Consider the following 17,826-nt stretch of genomic DNA (forward strand, 5'->3'; position numbering starts at 1 on the left):
ATGATGTATGTGCACTTTAGACTAAATCTCAAACTCTGCAAGTCAAGATGCAGTGGGAAGCGCAATTGAAAGAGTTTCTCAAACTGGAGGCTAGGCTTCATCTATGCCATGGCACACAGAGTTTTGTAACAAATGAGTATCATCACTCATTTAAAATCAGTCATTTTCACTATGAGTGTTAAGTTAGTACAACAACCTTTGGTTTTTATTAAATTAGACAATGGATAACAAATCTCCAGTTATGAGACAATAATTATTACTAATTCATCTTAAGTGCCAAACTTAAAATGGTACTGGCTTAGTACTGCAGATTGGCCTATATTTTCCAGAGCTGACTGCCGAGGAATGTCTCTGAACACTGCTTGCCCTTAGTCCCTATCTGTCTTAATTTCCCTATTTAAAAAAGAAACTCCAGAATACTTTAGAAGTCGAACGGAGTAGATGACAAGCAGAGAGATGAGCCAGGAGAGAACTCAAGAGGGAAATGCAAATAGATAAAGGGAAGGAGACAGACAGAGAGAGACGAGAGGGAGATAAGAGAGGGTGAGAAGAGAGTGAAGAAAGGGAGAGAGTGGAGGAACAGTGGAAAATGGAAGGGAGTTGAGCAGCTGAGACGAGAACGAGAGAGAGAGAGAGAGACAGAGACAGAGAGAGAGAGAGAGATAATGTGTATGTGTGTGAGAGAGTGGGAGAGGAAAATTAGAAACAGAGGAAAGAATTCAGTTGAAATGACATGAAACATGCCCAGCAATGGCGGCTCTTGGGCGGAGAACCAGGCCTTTATTCTCCTGTCAATTAAAAAGTAACTTGCTGAATTCACAGATATATCACTCTCTCTCTCTCTCTCTCTCTCTCTCTCTCTCTCTCTCTCTCCCTCTCTCTCCCTCTCTCTCTCCCTCTCTCCAGTGGCCCTGCTGAGTCATCAAGAGGTTACAGCTGGACCAAGGCATGAGGTGTCCTACTCCTCTCATCTGCCAATCTTAAAACATTGAACAATTCAAAAACAAAAAACATGCCATGTTTTCTGTGCTCTAGGAATCTACAACTTTAAGAGAGAGAAATCTTGCTGTTGTGATGGCACACTGTGTAATTTTACCCAGTAGATATGGGAGTTTAACAAACCCAATTTGGATAAACTCTCATATCTACTGGGTGAAATACCACAGTGTGCCATCACAGCAGCAATATTTGTGACCTGTTGCCACAAGAAAAGGGCAACCAGTGAAGAAAAAACACCATTGTAAATACAACCCATATTTATTTTCCCTTGTGTACTTTAACCATTTGTACATTGTTACAACACTGTATATATATATAATATGACATTTGTAATGTCTTTTTTTGTTTTGAAACTTCTGTGTGTGTAATGTTTACTGTTAATTTGATTGTTTATTTCACTTTTGTATATTATCTACACACATGTTTCCCATGCCAATAAAGCCCCTTGAATTGAATTGAATTGAGAGAGCAAAAAGTCAAGCCTATTTCCAATATCTACCCAGCCCATCTCTGTGAGATTAATCAACATTATTAGCCTGATTTGTTTGTCAACGGTCTTCATGATTTAATTGGGGGGGGGGGTATCACATACCAAGGCAGTGGCGATAGCCTGGGAATTGAGAGAGTTTGTGTGTTTTTTCTCTCTAATTAAGCCTTGTGAGATTCCCCTCACTGCTACACTAACACACACCTCCAAGGACATGAATTAAACAGAGAAGAAGAAGCAAATTCTTGCAAGAAAGCCGCCTACCAGCACTGGGGGTCATAAAAAAACAGCGTTTTGTCATTTCCTCCCTCGCCCTAACAAAGTGAGAAGAAATAAATGACCTTTAAGTAGACGGCATCCCTCTACCGAGCATTCTGCCTGCCTTTCATCTATATCCTACTACTGGTCAGCGGAAAGAGGTGGCTAACTAACAAGCAGCCACCCAACAATAAAATACAGTGCCTTGCGAAAGTATTCGGCCCCCTTGAACTTTGCGACCTTTTGCGACATTTCAGGCTTCAAACATAAAGATATAAAACTGTATTTTTTTGTGAAGAATCAACAAGTGGGACACAATCATGAAGTGGAACAACATTTATTGGATATTTCAAACTTTTTTAACAAATCAAAAACTGAAAAATTGGGGGTGCAAAATTATTCAGCCCCCTTAAGTTAAAACTTTGTAGTGCCACCTTTTGCTGCGATTACAGCTGTAAGTCGCTTGGGGTATGTCTCTATCAGTTTTGCACATCGAGAGACTGAAATTTTTTCCCATTCCTCCTTGCAAAACAGCTCGAGCTCAGTGAGGTTGGATGGAGAGCATTTGTGAACAGCAGTTTTCAGTTCTTTCCACAGATTCTCGATTGGATTCAGGTCTGGACTTTGACTTGGCCATTCTAACACCTGGATATGTTTATTTTTGAACCATTCCATTGTAGATTTTGCTTTATGTTTTGGATCATTGTCTTGTTGGAAGACAAATCTCCGTCCCAGTCTCAGGTCTTTTGCAGACTCCATCAGGTTTTCTTCCAGAATGGTCCTGTATTTGGCTCCATCCATCTTCCCATCAATTTTAACCATCTTCCCTGTCCCTGCTGAAGAAAAACAGGCCCAAACCATGATGCTGCCACCACCATGTTTGACAGTGGGGATGTTGTGTTCAGGGTGATGAGCTGTGTTGCTTTTACGCCAAACATAACGTTTTGCATTGTTGCCAAAAAGTTCAATTTTGGTTTCATCTGACCAGAGCACCTTCTTCCACATGTTTGGTGTGTCTCCCAGGTGGCTTGTGGCAAACTTTAAACAATACTTTTTATGGATATCTTTATCATCATTAGTCATTTAGGTCAACATTGGATCATTCAGAGATCCTCACTGAACTTCTGGAGAGAGTTTGCTGCACTGAAAGTAAAGGGGCTGAATAATTTTGCATGCCCAATTTTTCATTTTTTGATTTGTTAAAAAATTTGAAATATCCAATAAATGTTGTTCCACTTCATGATTGTGTCCCACTTGTTGTTGATTCTTCACAAAAAAATACAGTTTTATATCTTTATGTTTGAAGCCTGAAATGTGGCAAAAGGTCGCAAAGTTCAAGGGGGCCGAATACTTTCGCAAGGCACTGTAACCATGAAAAACTCGAACATGGAGGCAGGAAGCAGAAATAAGATGGCACAAGTTAAAAATAATCATACATCTTGAACACAGAGGCAAGAGGCAGAAGTATGATGCTAGATATGGAGAATAGAGGTTTGATGCGTGCTGCTTATGCTTGGGAAAGATGGACCGACCCCTCTCTAGGAGCTATCATAGAGCTACAATATTCTACGCTCCCTGTGTCTGAAAACATGTCGGGAACTCTGGCTGCTCCCTGGCTTTCAATCATCTCTTCTCCTGTTTCTCCTGTTCCTCCTCCACATCCTGCACCTGGGAATCCTCCCTCCCTCCCTTCTCCATGCATTTCTTCGGGATTATGGAAGTCAAAAACAAGTTCAACCAGGCACATTCTCAACATTCCATAGATTACACAGACCCATCCATCCACAGCAGAGGACAAGTACACTGCACATGCATAGCTCCTTGCTCTTAAATCTGAGGCCCAGTGACCCACGATACTCATTGATAAGAGGCGGCCATTTTGAACTATTGACTAAGCACTGTTAGCTCAGCTAATGAACCCTGGCACCCATCTCCTCTTCATGAAACTCTATCCTCGCTTTGAAAATGAGTAAACAAGCGAAAAGCAGAAACACATCGTTTTCTTCCCTTTTTTCCCTTCTCCACAACATTCCTCTCTATCAAATCAAATCCAACTTTATTTGTCACATGCGCAAAATACAACATGTCACATGCTTACTGACAAGCCCTTAACCAACAGTGGAGTTCAAGAAAGAGTTAAGAAAATATTTACCAAATAATATGGAGAAGCCAAAGGCCTAATGCCTAATGCTAACAGTTAAGGCAGGTGTTGAACAAGTTGGCTGGAGAAAGCACAGGTTTGTTAATAATCAAGCTCAGACAAAACAATTACTAGAGTCCTTTAATCGATGGCACTGGACAAACAATAAATAATGCTTGGCTTCGGCAAAGTGCGGCGATGGGGAAATTGTTCAATTAGAATGTAATCCTCCTGATATGCTATCATACGCTAATAGCTAGACCGCGGTTTAGCACATCTGATTGGGTTGTTGTGAGACACTAAACGGCCAGCCGGAGATACGGGCACAAATTCATAAACACAAAGGCTGACAAAAACGAACATAAGCCTACTGAAGCGACAGTTAGGCATGTCACCTTAGCCTATCCTTTTCCCTGGTGTTTTTAGCTTGTTAGCCATCACGAGTGACACACACAAATAGACGAGTCTGTTCATCCTCATTGACAAAAACACAGAGCACTGAAATTCCAATTTCCAATTTCCAATCCCAGAATTTGGATTCACCCGCATGCATGGTCTGAAGCCCAATAGAACACTGAACATTACATCTCTGGGAGGGTTAGTAAGTAATGGCATGGGAATCAGATAGACAAATCCATTTGGATTCAGGAAGCTTTGTTTGAGCCGGTAATAGGAGAATATATAGACTGAGACAACAGAGGGGAGTCAGTAGCAGACAGTGGCAGCAATGTAGGTAGCTGTTGAATGTAGCTGTTGAATGTAGCTGTTGTAGGTAGCTGTTGTAGGTAGCTGCTGTAGGTAGCTGCTGTAGGTAGTAGCTGTTGTAGGTAGCTGTTGTAGGTAGCTGCTGTAGGTAGCTGTTGAATGTAGCTGTTGTAGGTAGCAGTTGTAGGTAACTGTTGAATGTAGCTGTTGTAGGTAGCTGCTGTAGGTAGCTGCTGTAGGTAGCTGCTGTAGGTAGCTTGTGTAGGCAGCTGTTGTATTTAGCTGGTGTATGTAGCTCACCAGCAGGAAAGGAAGAGGCAGAGAGGGGGAGGAAAATATACAAATCCAGAAAGGTAGGCCATACATGTTTCAACCAGGCACAATGGCAGACATACTGTATATATGCATGTTGATCAATAATCATTGATGCCTCTTACAAAGGCCTGGTACCCCTTTCTCTATCTCTCTCCTCTCTTTCTATCTTTCCCTCTGCCCCTTACTTTTAAGTTCCCCAGGTCCATTGTTGGATCCAAATGGGCTGTATCAGGCTGTATCACAACCGGCCGTGATTGGGAATCCCATAGGGCAGCGCACAATTGGCCCAGTATCGTCCAGGTTAGGGTTTGGTCGGGGTAGACCATCATTGTAAATAATAATTTGTTCTTAACTGACTTGCCTAGTTAAATAAAAGGTTAAATGAAAAGGGAAGCTTGCACAGCACCATATGGCCACGCATACAGCAGAGTCTAAATGGATTATTCTTGAAGATTAAGATTTTATTATATCTGCAGATGAACTGTACAAGGTCATAGATCCCTCCCTTATCTTAATTCTGATGCCCGAGCCTTGGTCCTTCTTTGAAGCATCAGTCGTCCTACAACACACACACACACACAGGGAGCATTGTAGTACCACCTCAATAAAACATAAAAGCATTGAACATGAAAATGAATGTGAAATGTGAAAATGTTCATAGATATTTAACCGGTAATGTCGCGTTCTAACTAACAGGGTTAACAACTAACGACAGCGACTTGCTGCCGTTGTCACAATGCGTTACCCTAACGGCCCCCCTCGCCCGGACAAACGTTGTCCACGGCGACCGGCGACTGTGTTGTCATGGCAAAGACGCAGGAGGCGAAATGTCGCGCTGACCTTCAAGAGTTAGGACTCGAGGGGCCATGTGGCGCTAGCCTCGTTAACAGCCTTGCCCCGAGAGAGACTTCTTCCTCGATGCCTCGGCCAATGATAGGGCTCTTAATTGTCAATTTTCCAGAAGGAAGGCAACCTGCCAGGGAGAGTTTGTTAACCAATCTGTATGCAGCTGATAGGAGACAGGGGAACCTGCCCGTGCTGGGAGGATGGGGGACCAATCACAGCTTGGTTTCTCATGCTGTACTGTATGTATACTACATTTACTGTTGTTTCATGTTTAGCCAATTCAATGTGTTATGAACTAAGTACATCTGTACCTCGTGTTGTGTTTTGTCAGTGCTTCTAAGACGGAAAGTGCAAGAGAAATTCCCTCATGGGCAATTAAGAATTCTACTCTCACATGTCAATAATCATGTCATCAATCATATTGGCTCAAAAAGATTTGTTGAGTACACAACGACACAAAATCCTATCCCTTGCTTTCAGCTGGTCCACAATGCTCTTCAACTGGCCTATTTCCAGGTAAAAGATAACATAATATTTTTGGGCCAGTTTACAGCAGGCATGTTTACAGCAGGCATGTTTACAGCAGGCACGTTTACAGCAGGCACGTTTACAGCAGGCACATTTACAGCAGGCATGTTAGCAGTTACCAGCCCTTTCAAGTTTAACATCCTTATCATTTATCGCCCTCCAGGTTCCCTCGGAGAGTTCATCAATGAGCTTGATGCCTTGATAAGCTCCTTTCCTGAGGACGGCTCACCTCTCACAGTTCTGGGCGACTTTAACCTCCCCACGTCTACCTTTGACTCATTCCTCTCTGCCTCCTTCTTTCCACTCCTCTCCTCTTTTGACCTCACCCTCTCACCTTCCCCCCTACTCACAAGGCAGGCAATACGCTCGACCTCATCTTTACTAGATGCTGTTCTTCCACTAACCTCACTGCAACTCCCCTCCAAGTCTCCGACCACTACCTTGTATCCTTTTCCCTCTCGCTCTCATCCAACACTTCCCACACTGCCCCTACTCGGATGGTATCGCGCCGTCCCAACCTTCGCTCTCTCTCCCCCGCTACTCTCTCCTCTTCCATCCTATCATCTCTTCCCTCTGCTCAAACCTTCTCCAACCTATCTCCTGATTCTGCCTCCTCAACCCTCCTCTCCTCCCTTTCTGCATCCTTTGACTCTCTATGTCCCCTATCCTCCAGGCCGGCTCGGTCCTCCCCTCCCGCTCCGTGGCTCGACGACTCATTGCGAGCTCACAGAACAGAACAGGGCTCCGGGCAGCCGAGCGGAAATGGAGGAAAACTCGCCTCCCTGCGGACCTGGCATCCTTTCACTCCCTCCTCTCTACATTTTCCTCTTCTGTCTCTGCTGCTAAAGCCACTTTCTACCACTCTAAATTCCAAGCATCTGCCTCTAACCCTAGGAAGCTCTTTGCCACCTTCTCCTCCCTCCTGAATCCTCCTCCCCCTCCCCCCCCTCCTCCCTCTCTGCAGATGACTTCGTCAACCATTTTGAAAAGAAGGTCGACGACATCCGATCCTCGTTTGCTAAGTCAAACGACACCGCTGGTTCTGCTCACACTGCCCTACCCTGTGCTCTGACCTCTTTCTCCCCTCTCTCTCCAGATGAAATCTCGCGTCTTGTGACGGCCGGCCGCCCAACAACCTGCCCGCTTGACCCTATCCCCTCCTCTCTTCTCCAGACCATTTCCGGAGACCTTCTCCCTTACCTCACCTCGCTCATCAACTCATCCCTGACCGCTGGCTACGTCCCATCCGTCTTCAAGAGAGCGAGAGTTGTCCCCTTCTGAAAAAACCTACACTCGATCCCTCCGATGTCAACAACTACAGACCAGTATCCCTTCTTTCTTTTCTCTCCAAAACTCTTGAACGTGCCGTCCTTGGCCAGCTCTCCCGCTATCTCTCTCAGAATGTCCTTCTTGATCCAAATCAGTCAGGTTTCAAGACTAGTCATTCAACTGAGACTGCTCTTCTCTGTATCACGGAGGCGCTCCGCACTGCTAAAGCTAACTCTCTCTCCTCTGCTCTCATCCTTCTAGACCTATCGGCTGCCTTCGATACTGTGAACCATCAGATCCTCCTCTCCACCCTCTCCGAGTTGGGCATCTCCGGCGCGGCCCACGCTTGGATTGCGTCCTACCTGACAGGTCGCTCCTACCAGGTGGCGTGGCGAGAATCTGTCTCCTCACCACGCGCTCTCACCACTGGCGTCCCCAGGGCTCTGTTCTAGGCCCTCTCCTATTCTCGCTATACACCAAGTCACTTGGCTCTGTCATAACCTCACATGGTCTCTCCTATCATTGCTATGCAGACGACACACAATTAATCTTCTCCTTTCCCCCTTCTGATGACCAGGTGGCGAATCGCATCTCTGCATGTCTGGCAGACATATCAGTGTGGATGACGGATCACCACCTCAAGCTGAACCTCGGCAAGACGGAGCTGCTCTTCCTCCCGGGAAGGACTGCCCGTTCCATGATCTCGCCATCACGGTTGACAACTCCATTGTGTCCTCCTCCCAGAGCGCTAAGAACCTTGGCGTGATCCTGGACAACACCCTGTCGTTCTCAACTAACATCAAGGCGGTGGCCCGTTCCTGTAGGTTCATGCTCTACAACATCCGCAGAGTACGACCCTGCCTCACACAGGAAGCGGCGCAGGTCCTAATCCAGGCACTTGTCATCTCCCGTCTGGATTACTGCAACTCGCTGTTGGCTGGGCTCCCTGCCTGTGCCATTAAACCCCTACAACTCATCCAGAACGCCGCAGCCCGTCTGGTGTTCAACCTTCCCAAGTTCTCTCACGTCACCCCGCTCCTCCGCTCTCTCCACTGGCTTCCAGTTGAAGCTCACATCCGCTACAAGACCATGGTGCTTGCCTACGGAGCTGTGAGGGGAACGGCACCTCAGTACCTCCAGGCTCTGATCAGGCCCTACACCCAAACAAGGGCACTGCGTTCATCCACCTCTGGCCTGCTCGCCTCCCTACCACTGAGGAAGTACAGTTCCCGCGCAGCCCAGTCAAAACTGTTCGCTGCTCTGGCCCCCCAATGGTGGAACAAACTCCCTCACGACGCCAGGACAGCGGAGTCAATCACCACCTTCCGGAGACACCTGAAACCCCACCTCTTTCAAGAATAACTAGGATAGGATAAAGTAATCCTTCTCACCCCCCTTACTAGATTTAGATGCACTATTGTAAAGTGGCTGTTCCACTGGATGTCTTAAGGTGAACGCACCAATTTGTAAGTCGCTCTGGATAAGAGCGTCTGCTAAATGACTTAAATGTAAATGTAAAATGTAATGCATGTTTACAGCAGGCATGTTTACAGCAGGCACGTTTACAGCAGCCATGTTTACAGCAGGCATGTTTACAGCAGGCACGTTTACAGCAGGCACGTTTACAGCAGGCATGTTTACAGCAGGCATGTTTACAGCAGGCATGTTTACAGCAGGCACATTTACAGCAGGCATGTTTACAGCAGGCACATTTACAGCAGGCATGTTTACAGCAGGCATGTTTACAGCAGGCATGTTTACAGCAGGCATGTTTACAGCAGGCATGTTTACAGCAGGCATGTTTACAGCAGGCATGTTTACAGCAGGCACGCTCTCACAACCACTCAAATTATGCTTTGATTACATCTGTAATATATTTTCAAACATACTGATGTGTCTTATACACGGAGTGTACAAAACATTAGGGATCACCTTCCTAATTGAGTTGCAACCCACCTTCTGCCCCCAGAACAACCTCCATTCGTCGGGGCATGGACTCTACAAGGTGTCAAAAGCGTTCCACAGGGATGCTGGCCCACGTTGACTCCAATGCTTCCCACAGTTGTGTCAAGTTGGCTGGATGTCCTTTTGGTGGTGAACCATTCTTGATACACACAGGAAACTGTTGAACGCAGAAAAACCCAGCAGCATTGCAGTTCTTGACACAAACCGGTACGCCTGGCACATACTACCTTACTGTTCAAAGAGACTTCAATCTTTTGTCTTGCCTATTCACCCTCTGAATGACACACACACCAAATCCATGTCTCAAGGCTTAAAAATCCTCCTTTAACAAGTCTCCTCCCCTTCATCTACACTGACTGAAGTGGATTTAACAACTGACATCAATAAGGGATCATAGATTCACCTGGTCATGGGAAGGGCAGATGTTCTTAATGTTGTGAAGTCTCAGTGTACGTTGTGTAATTTCCCTCTATTAACAGCGTTGATAAATCTGTAATTATCTCTGTGTCCAGTTATTACACTGCTGTGATTATGCAACATCACTAAGATGGCTACACGGTGAGAAATGAACAAAATGGAGAATACACCCCAGGAAACATACTCAATGATACTTGTTATTACTTAAAACCTGTGAGTTGGTATACCTTCATTAGGATGTTAACCAATAGGCAACGTACAGTGTACAACACAAGCATTTCGCTACACTCGCAATAACATCTGCTAAATATGTGTATGTGACCAATCAAATCTGATTTGATAACTTGGCTATATCTATCTATATGTTACGCGATCTGTGGAAGCGACACAACCTAACCTCCAATCAGACCTTGAGCCTGTATCCCAGAAAGAAAGCGACGGAAATCTGCACTTAATGATTTCTTCAGAATTCCCAGCAGCATCTCCTGCTACAGCTCACCCCCCTCCTTTCTTCCCTCCATCCCTTCCCTCTCTCCTTATCAATTAAGCAGAGAAATACACATAACCAAGCAAACCTTCATTGTTAGTGTCACCTTCTTTCTCATCCCCCAAGAACACAGTACAGGTTCCCCCTTTCACAGAGAAACAACTTTGAGACAGTGTTGACCCCGGATCACTCCGTGTATTCCCCTTCCAATCAGTCTGACACAAGAGAAGCCCCTAGGCTTTTCTCCCAGTAGCCACGGAGAAGAGGAGAGTGAACTTGATCTCTCTCCTCGGATGTGAGGAGACGTCCCTGGCTTTCTGCATGCAGTGGTCCCCGTCCTCAACTTGCCTTTTCCCGACAGCCCCACTTGCATACACATCAAACCCATTAAAGTGTCAAGCTTCACAGCGGAGCAAAATAAGGATGGAAACTTAGTGGTGAATAATAGTGTTTTTTCTGCCACTCATTCGAATGGTAATGTACAATACAGTCTATCATCAAGGACCTAGCAAGTTTTCAGTGATGACGACAGACCAATAGATCTATCTGTGCAATTGAATTCAAGTGATTTTTTTCTACCTTCTCTGTGTTCCAGGACAGCATTTGCATATATATATATTGAGGACCATATGCTGCCTGATAAGAACACTTGTATGCGCCACCATTTGGCCGCAGAAGAGAACTGGCGGCACCAGTTGTGGGTTCCTCTAGCATCCTCTGACCCTGTCTAAATTACTGTTATGAGGGGGCTCAGGGTGGCGAGTCTGTGGATGTCAACCTTTCCTTTACCCACTATTTACATTTCTCCAAAAACAAATGAGTCGGGGCAAATGTGTTTGTGCACGGCCGGGGAGAGGAGGGATATTTTCAAATTGACATTTTCCTATTTAGAATGTGTAATTCTGCCGGCAGCGGGAAAACATTACCCAAAAACCCCCTGACTGTTTATCTTGAGGTGACAACTAACAAGCTTCTGCCTGATAATTAGATGGCCGCCGCCGAGTGTGTGTATGTGTGTGTGTGTGTGTGTGTGTGTGTGTGTGTGTGTGTGTGTGTGTGTGTGTGTGTGTGTGTGAGCGAGTGAGCGTGTGTTTCATTCAAAGTTCTCCATAACGTTGACATGATTATATGTTTCTCGTTACGCATCGTGCCTTTAGGGTGCTTTAAAAGCCTTTCCAGCTGCATCCATTCCATTTGGACTGCATTAACGACGCAGTGGCCACAATCATCCATTCCATTTGGACTGCATTAACGACGCAGTGCCCACAATCATCCATTCCATTTGGACTGCATTAACGACGCAGTGGCCACAATCATCCATTCCATTTGGACTGCATTAACGACGCAGTGCCCACAATCATCCATTCCATTTGGACTGCATTAACGATTAATCATCCATTCCATTTGGACTGCATTAACGACGCAGTGGTCACAATCATCCATTCCATTTGGACTGCATTAACGACGCAGTGGCCACAATCATCCATTCCATTTGGAATGCATTAACGACGCACTGGCCACAATCATCCATTCCATTTGGACTGCATTAACGACGCAGTGGCCACAATCATCCATTCCATTTGGACTGCATTAGCGATGCAGTGGCCTCAATCATCCATTCCATTTGGACTGCATTAACAATATAGTGGTCACAATCATCCATTCCATTTGGACTGCATTAGTGATGCAGTGGCCTCAATCATCCATTCCATTTGGACTGCATTAACGATGCAGTGGTCACTATCATCCATTCCACTTGGACTGCATTAGCGATGCAGTGGCCTCAATCATCCATTCCATTTGGACTGCATTAACGATGCAGTGGTCACTATCATCCATTCCACTTGGACCTTATTAACTATGCAATGGCCACAATCATGTACTATGCTGTATGATGGCGGAGTGACTGCAGGATGTGACTCATCCCACAGGAAAGGGATTGCAACCGGCGTGTGTGTGCGTGCACACGCATGTTGGCAACACAGCCCACTGGGCACACGCAGTTTGAGTCAACGTTGTTTCCAAGTCATTTCAATGAAAATGGAGGTACTTGATTGTGTGTGAACAACACACGTTTGATGAGGGGCGCTTCATAAACCATTTACAACCATTAACTAGGGGAAGGCCCCAGTAATGGGACTGTCCTGTGACAGGCCTGACTGAAAATTGAACAATGTGGAGGAGACTCTTGTTTAATCCTCAAGTGGTAAGACAATGTCTCTATAGAAGAGATGAAACACTGAATAAGGAGAATGTCTTACATCTCTGATCTTGACATTCACCTCTTAGAAAAGCCTGGGGTGCACTGGTGGATGGAGGGAGATATGGCCACTATAGGGGACACCATTAGAGCTGGGAGGAAAAACTGAGGATGTCATGCTTTATTTCCATGTAATATTACATAATAAAGAATATGTGCGGTCTAGATTTATATCAGAGACTATAACATATATGGTGTGTGGTTTTCATGCCTTTCATTTAATTTAGCAGACATTATACTGGCATTTACTAAACACAATACAGAAAAAAGCATTTGGCTAATGTTCTATTACAACTGGATGTCTTAACTGTTCTATGAAGAAGAGGAGGAGGGAGAAGAGGAGAGGAGAGGGAGAAGAGGAGAGGAGGGAGTGAGGGAGGGAGGGTTCTAAAACAAGAGATGATGAAAAAAAAATCAATGGGCCAGTTACCAATTATACCCAGACTTAATATAACACTGAAAAATATTTCTTCAGATAATGTAAAATAGTTCCAAACCCATACAGGGTGACATTTTGGAGTAGCTCTCATTCAGACTACTAGTTATTTACAGTGTCTTACAGTGTCTGAGTGTGAGCAAGGGGCGGGGTCGCGCTTTCTGTGGAAATCTTCGGAGAAATGTCCTCTCAGATGCTTATGGGCATTCGGGAGAGAGAGGAGTCAGTCCAAATTTCGCAAGTGATAGAGTTTATTCGTTTTTCTCTGTACCAGCATTGTAGTTAGTTTAGTTATAGTTTTTTTATTAGGCCTGGGAAATGGCTTACGTGTTAGCAATGCAGTGTAATAGTAATCAAATGTATATGATGTTGCTGTGTATTATAATTCTCCATTACGCCTTGTTTCTTTTCACAGCCTTGACTGTGGCAAGATACTGTTCCTCGCAAGCTTATAACACACACCCATTCTGATCAAGCCGTAAGATTTCGTATCCTACAAGGCAGGACACGCAACTTCATAAAAGAATAGAACATTATAATGATGTATCATTCAAGAGCCCAATTAAATTGGTCCCTTTGACGGCATTCTATTGAAGATTTCGTATTTTCGTCTTCCCCTTTTCAATAAAAAAAGAACAATGCCTTTGTTCTTCAAAAGTCTTTAAGACTAATTGGGAAATTCGTTTGATTGTAGGCTGCCACTGTTGCGCATTGTAATATTCTACTATTTGGGCAATAAGGAAATATGTTTTGTCATAAAACATCTTCTACCGTTTTTCATGATGTTTGTGTGCATGGGTAGCCAAGTATCCTAACAAGTGATGTATAATCTCCATCCTAACAAATCCACATAATATGCGAAGTCAATCGCTGTGTGCTCGTCTATGTATGCTAAATGTATGTCGCGAATAGTAAAACCCCAGCTACCCAACTTGATGAGAAAACGTTTATTCTCCACATGGGCTAACAAATTGACACCAAAAGGCAGTACAAAGGGCAAAATAAGTAATTATGTAGAGTATACATAAAATACTTAAAATAAGACTAAAATCAACAGCAACCTGTCCTCCCTTCAGGTAAAATCTCTCCACTAGTCAAGGTGGTTGGAATAGGATAATGACATTAAACAGTCAAGGTGGTTGGAATAGGATAATGACATTAAACAGTCAAGGTGGTTGGAATAGGATAATGACATTCAACAGTCAAGGCGGTTGGAATAGGAACATGACATTAAACAGTCAATGCGGTTGGAATAGGATAATGACATTAAACAGTCAAGGTGGTTGGAATAGGATAATGACATTCAACAGTCAAGGCGGTTGGAATAGGAACATGACATTAAACAGTCAATGCGGTTGGAATAGGATAATGACATTAAACAGTCAATGCGGTTGGAATAGGATAATGACATTAAACAAGCGTGTCACCTGCACTTAGACAATCAATCACCAGCCTCCACTGTTCCCGTGTCCTGAGTGACTCCACCTTTCAATGAATGGATTTGAGAAGGCACCCTGAAAAAACGCACCACAACTAAACATCTAAATCCCTGGCGAAGAAAAGAACCCCGCAATTGAATGCGCAAACATGGATCAGAGTCAGATAGCTTTACGATAAAGGCACATGTCAATAATGCATGTTGAACATTTTGCATTGGGCTACCCCTACAAGATATCAACTTGATGTTGTGTGATATCATTCAACTCTTGAAACGTACAAGTATCCGGTAGCGTGCCGTTTATAATCAAAAGGCTATGAATGTATGAAGTGATTTCGTCCGGGCGGATAGGCTACATTCATATGAATGGTGGTCTTAAATGCTAAGCAAACGCCTCTCATGGTTGGCTTCGTTAATGTAAACCGCCGTGGAGATATACACCTTCTCACTGAAGATGATTCAGTAATGCGTTATTCATAACTACATCTGAAACTTCAAGGATTTATACTGTAACAAATGGTTGCGCTAAACAAATACCCAGTAAGGCTATTGTAAATCAAATAAAGTGAATAAACTTGTAATAACCAACAAACGGACACGTCAATAACGTCTAAACTACGGCGATGCGACTGTAGGCTACCCTACTCTACATTTCTTTATAACAAGCTATTTTTGAAACCGCTATAACGTTTGCCCACACCAGTAGATTACTCTGTACAAGAATATGAGAGGATGGCATCCGGCACATTTTTGGCTACGGAGTAGGGTTACCAGTGTCACCTAACCTTTGCGGAATCAGCGTCAGCTCTACCCCGCCGCTTCTTGGTCCGTCGAGCAAGTACTTTGTATAGCATCCGAGTTCGGCATCTGAGTACTCTTGAGAGCTGCTCTTTAGGTACCACTAAGCAGCCTGCATCCACCTCATAGGCTACTGGGTCAGCTGAATTCACAAGTATGGACAGAGGCACTATAGGACGCAGACTGCCTGTCGCGCATTCCACAATGTAGAACCAGTTGAAATACATATTTTCTCCTTTAAAGAAGAACCTCAAAGCATACAAATACAACTCCGTTAGAAAAAAAGACAATTGTTCCTACCTTGATCAGCGATGGAGTTCCTCTCTTTCTTATCGTGCATTCACACAAAAAACTCACATCTTCTTGTTCAAATAAACAAATAAACAATAATCCCGTAAGCGAGCGTCCTGCGGCAGATCCAGAGAAGCGGTTTTGGTTCTAGCGCTGAGTAGTGTTTAAATCCCCCGATAGCGCAGGTTGCTCGGACGCGTGTGGTATCGCAGTTCTGTTCAGCCGCGCTTGGAGAAACCACAGCTGTCCACGTTTGGATGGAGGGTGATGTCATAGCGCCCTCCCCTTCTCCTCTCTCGTCCCCCTCCTTTTTTCGCCCACCCTTCTACTCCCAGCTCCCTCCTTCTTTCTCCTCCACTGCCGTGGGTTTGTCAATAGTTACCACAGCCACAAAGTAGTTATCGTAAAAATGAATGCATTTTTTTCTAAACTTTTTGGTCTTAATTTAAGGTTAGGGTTAGCAGTGTGGTTAAAGTTAGGTTTACGTAAAAAAATCAGATACATTGTATAAATAGGCGGGGCTTATGACTTTGTGGCTGTGCTAACTTGTGACGACCCTCCCGGCTACTTTCTCACTCTCCCGATTCTAGTTCTTCCACTTGACGTGATGAAGTCATGGCGTTGCCTACGCCCTGCCAGCCGTGCTGTCCATCAGCATCTGCAGCCTCCTTTCCGGGGATTAGATGGAATAAAAGGTGGCATGAAAAAGACCAACGTGTGAGAGAGGACGTGAAGACTTCCCTCCCCTTCATGCAGCCAGTGTGGCATAAAAGAAAAGTGCATACTCCTCATAAGACCACAAAGGATTTTCTGTATGGGCCAATGTAGCAGGGCCTAGATCTCAAAACCATTTTAGTGAATCATATACCATTAAAACATGTTCGGTGATACCATTAAAACACGTGTGTGTCATGAGAAACCTTGCTTTACCTGAAGACGTGCATTAGTTTCCCAAACTAATGCGTAAGCTTTACCTCAGCAGGTTTACAATCATATTGCACCCTAGAGACCTGAGTTCAAACCCAGTTAGACACATTGACAAAGAGGAGTACTTCAATCCAGTCAGAGTATGTACAGTGCCAGTCAAAGGTTTGGACACACCTACTCATTCAAGGGTTTTTCTTTATTTTTGACTATTTTCTACATTGTAGAATAATAGTGAAGACATCAAAACTATGAAATAACACATGGAATCATGTAGTAAGCAAAAAAGTGTTAAACATATCAAAACATATTTTAGATTTTAGATTCTTCAAAGTATCCACCCATTGCCGTGATGACAGCTTTGCACACTCTTTGCAGCTTTGCATTCTCTCAACCAGCTTCATGAGGAATGCTTATCCAACAGTCTTGAAGGAGTTCCCACATATGCTGACCACTTGTTGGCTGCTTTTCCTTCACTCTGCGGTCCAACTCATCCCAAACCATCTCAATTGGGTTGAGGTCGGGTGATTGTGGAGGCCAGATCATCTGATGTAGCACTCCATCACTCTCCTTGTTGGTCAAATACTTCTTACATAGCCTGGAGGTGTGTTTTGGGTCATTGTCCTGTTGAAAAACAAAATGATAGTCTCACTAAGTGCAAACCAGATGGGATGGTGTATTGCTGCAGAATGCTGTGGTAGCCATGCTGGTAAAGTGTGCCTTGAATTCTAAATAAATCACAGACATTGTCACCAGCAAAGCACCACACATCATGACACCTCCTCCTCCATGCTTCACGGTGGGAACCACACATGCAGAAATCATCAGTTCACCTACTCTGTGTCTCACAAAGACATGGCGGTTGGACTCAACATACCAAAGGACAGATTTCCACCGGTCTAATGTCCATTGCTCATGTTTCTTGGCACAAGCAAGTCTCTTCTTCTTATTGGTATCCTTTAGTAGTGGTTCTTTGCAGCAATTCGACTATAAAGGCCTGATTCACGCAGTCTCCTCTGAACAGTTGATGTTGAGATGGGTCTGTTATTTGAACTCTGTGAAACATTTATTTTGGCTTATCCTCTGCAGCAGAGGTAACTCTGGGTCTTCCTTTCCTGTGGCGGTCCTCATGAGAGCCAGTTTCATCATAGTGCTTGATGTTTTTTTGCGACTGCACTTGAAGAAACTTTCAAAGTTCTTGTAATTTTCCAGATTGACTGACCTTCATGTCTCAAAGTAATGATGGACTGTCATTTCTCTTTG

At 44.3% G+C, this 17,826-nt stretch overlaps 1 protein-coding gene across 3 annotated transcripts in view; it reads right to left on the reverse strand.

The window, feature by feature from the left end:
• ptprsa (protein tyrosine phosphatase receptor type Sa) overlaps positions 1–15,862 on the reverse strand; it is a 459,556-nt gene extending 443,694 nt beyond the window's left edge. For all 3 annotated transcript variants that reach the window (XM_065009561.1, XM_065009560.1, XM_065009558.1), the window contains exon 1: positions 15,649–15,862. The gene's annotated coding sequence lies outside the window, so the exon portion shown is untranslated. The remainder of the gene's footprint in view (positions 1–15,648) is intronic.
• Positions 15,863–17,826: the final 1,964 nt, after the last annotated feature.

The sequence above is a fragment of the Oncorhynchus nerka genome, linkage group LG25 (genome assembly GCF_034236695.1).
Source record: "Oncorhynchus nerka isolate Pitt River linkage group LG25, Oner_Uvic_2.0, whole genome shotgun sequence".
Classification (NCBI taxonomy): domain Eukaryota; kingdom Metazoa; phylum Chordata; class Actinopteri; order Salmoniformes; family Salmonidae; genus Oncorhynchus; species Oncorhynchus nerka.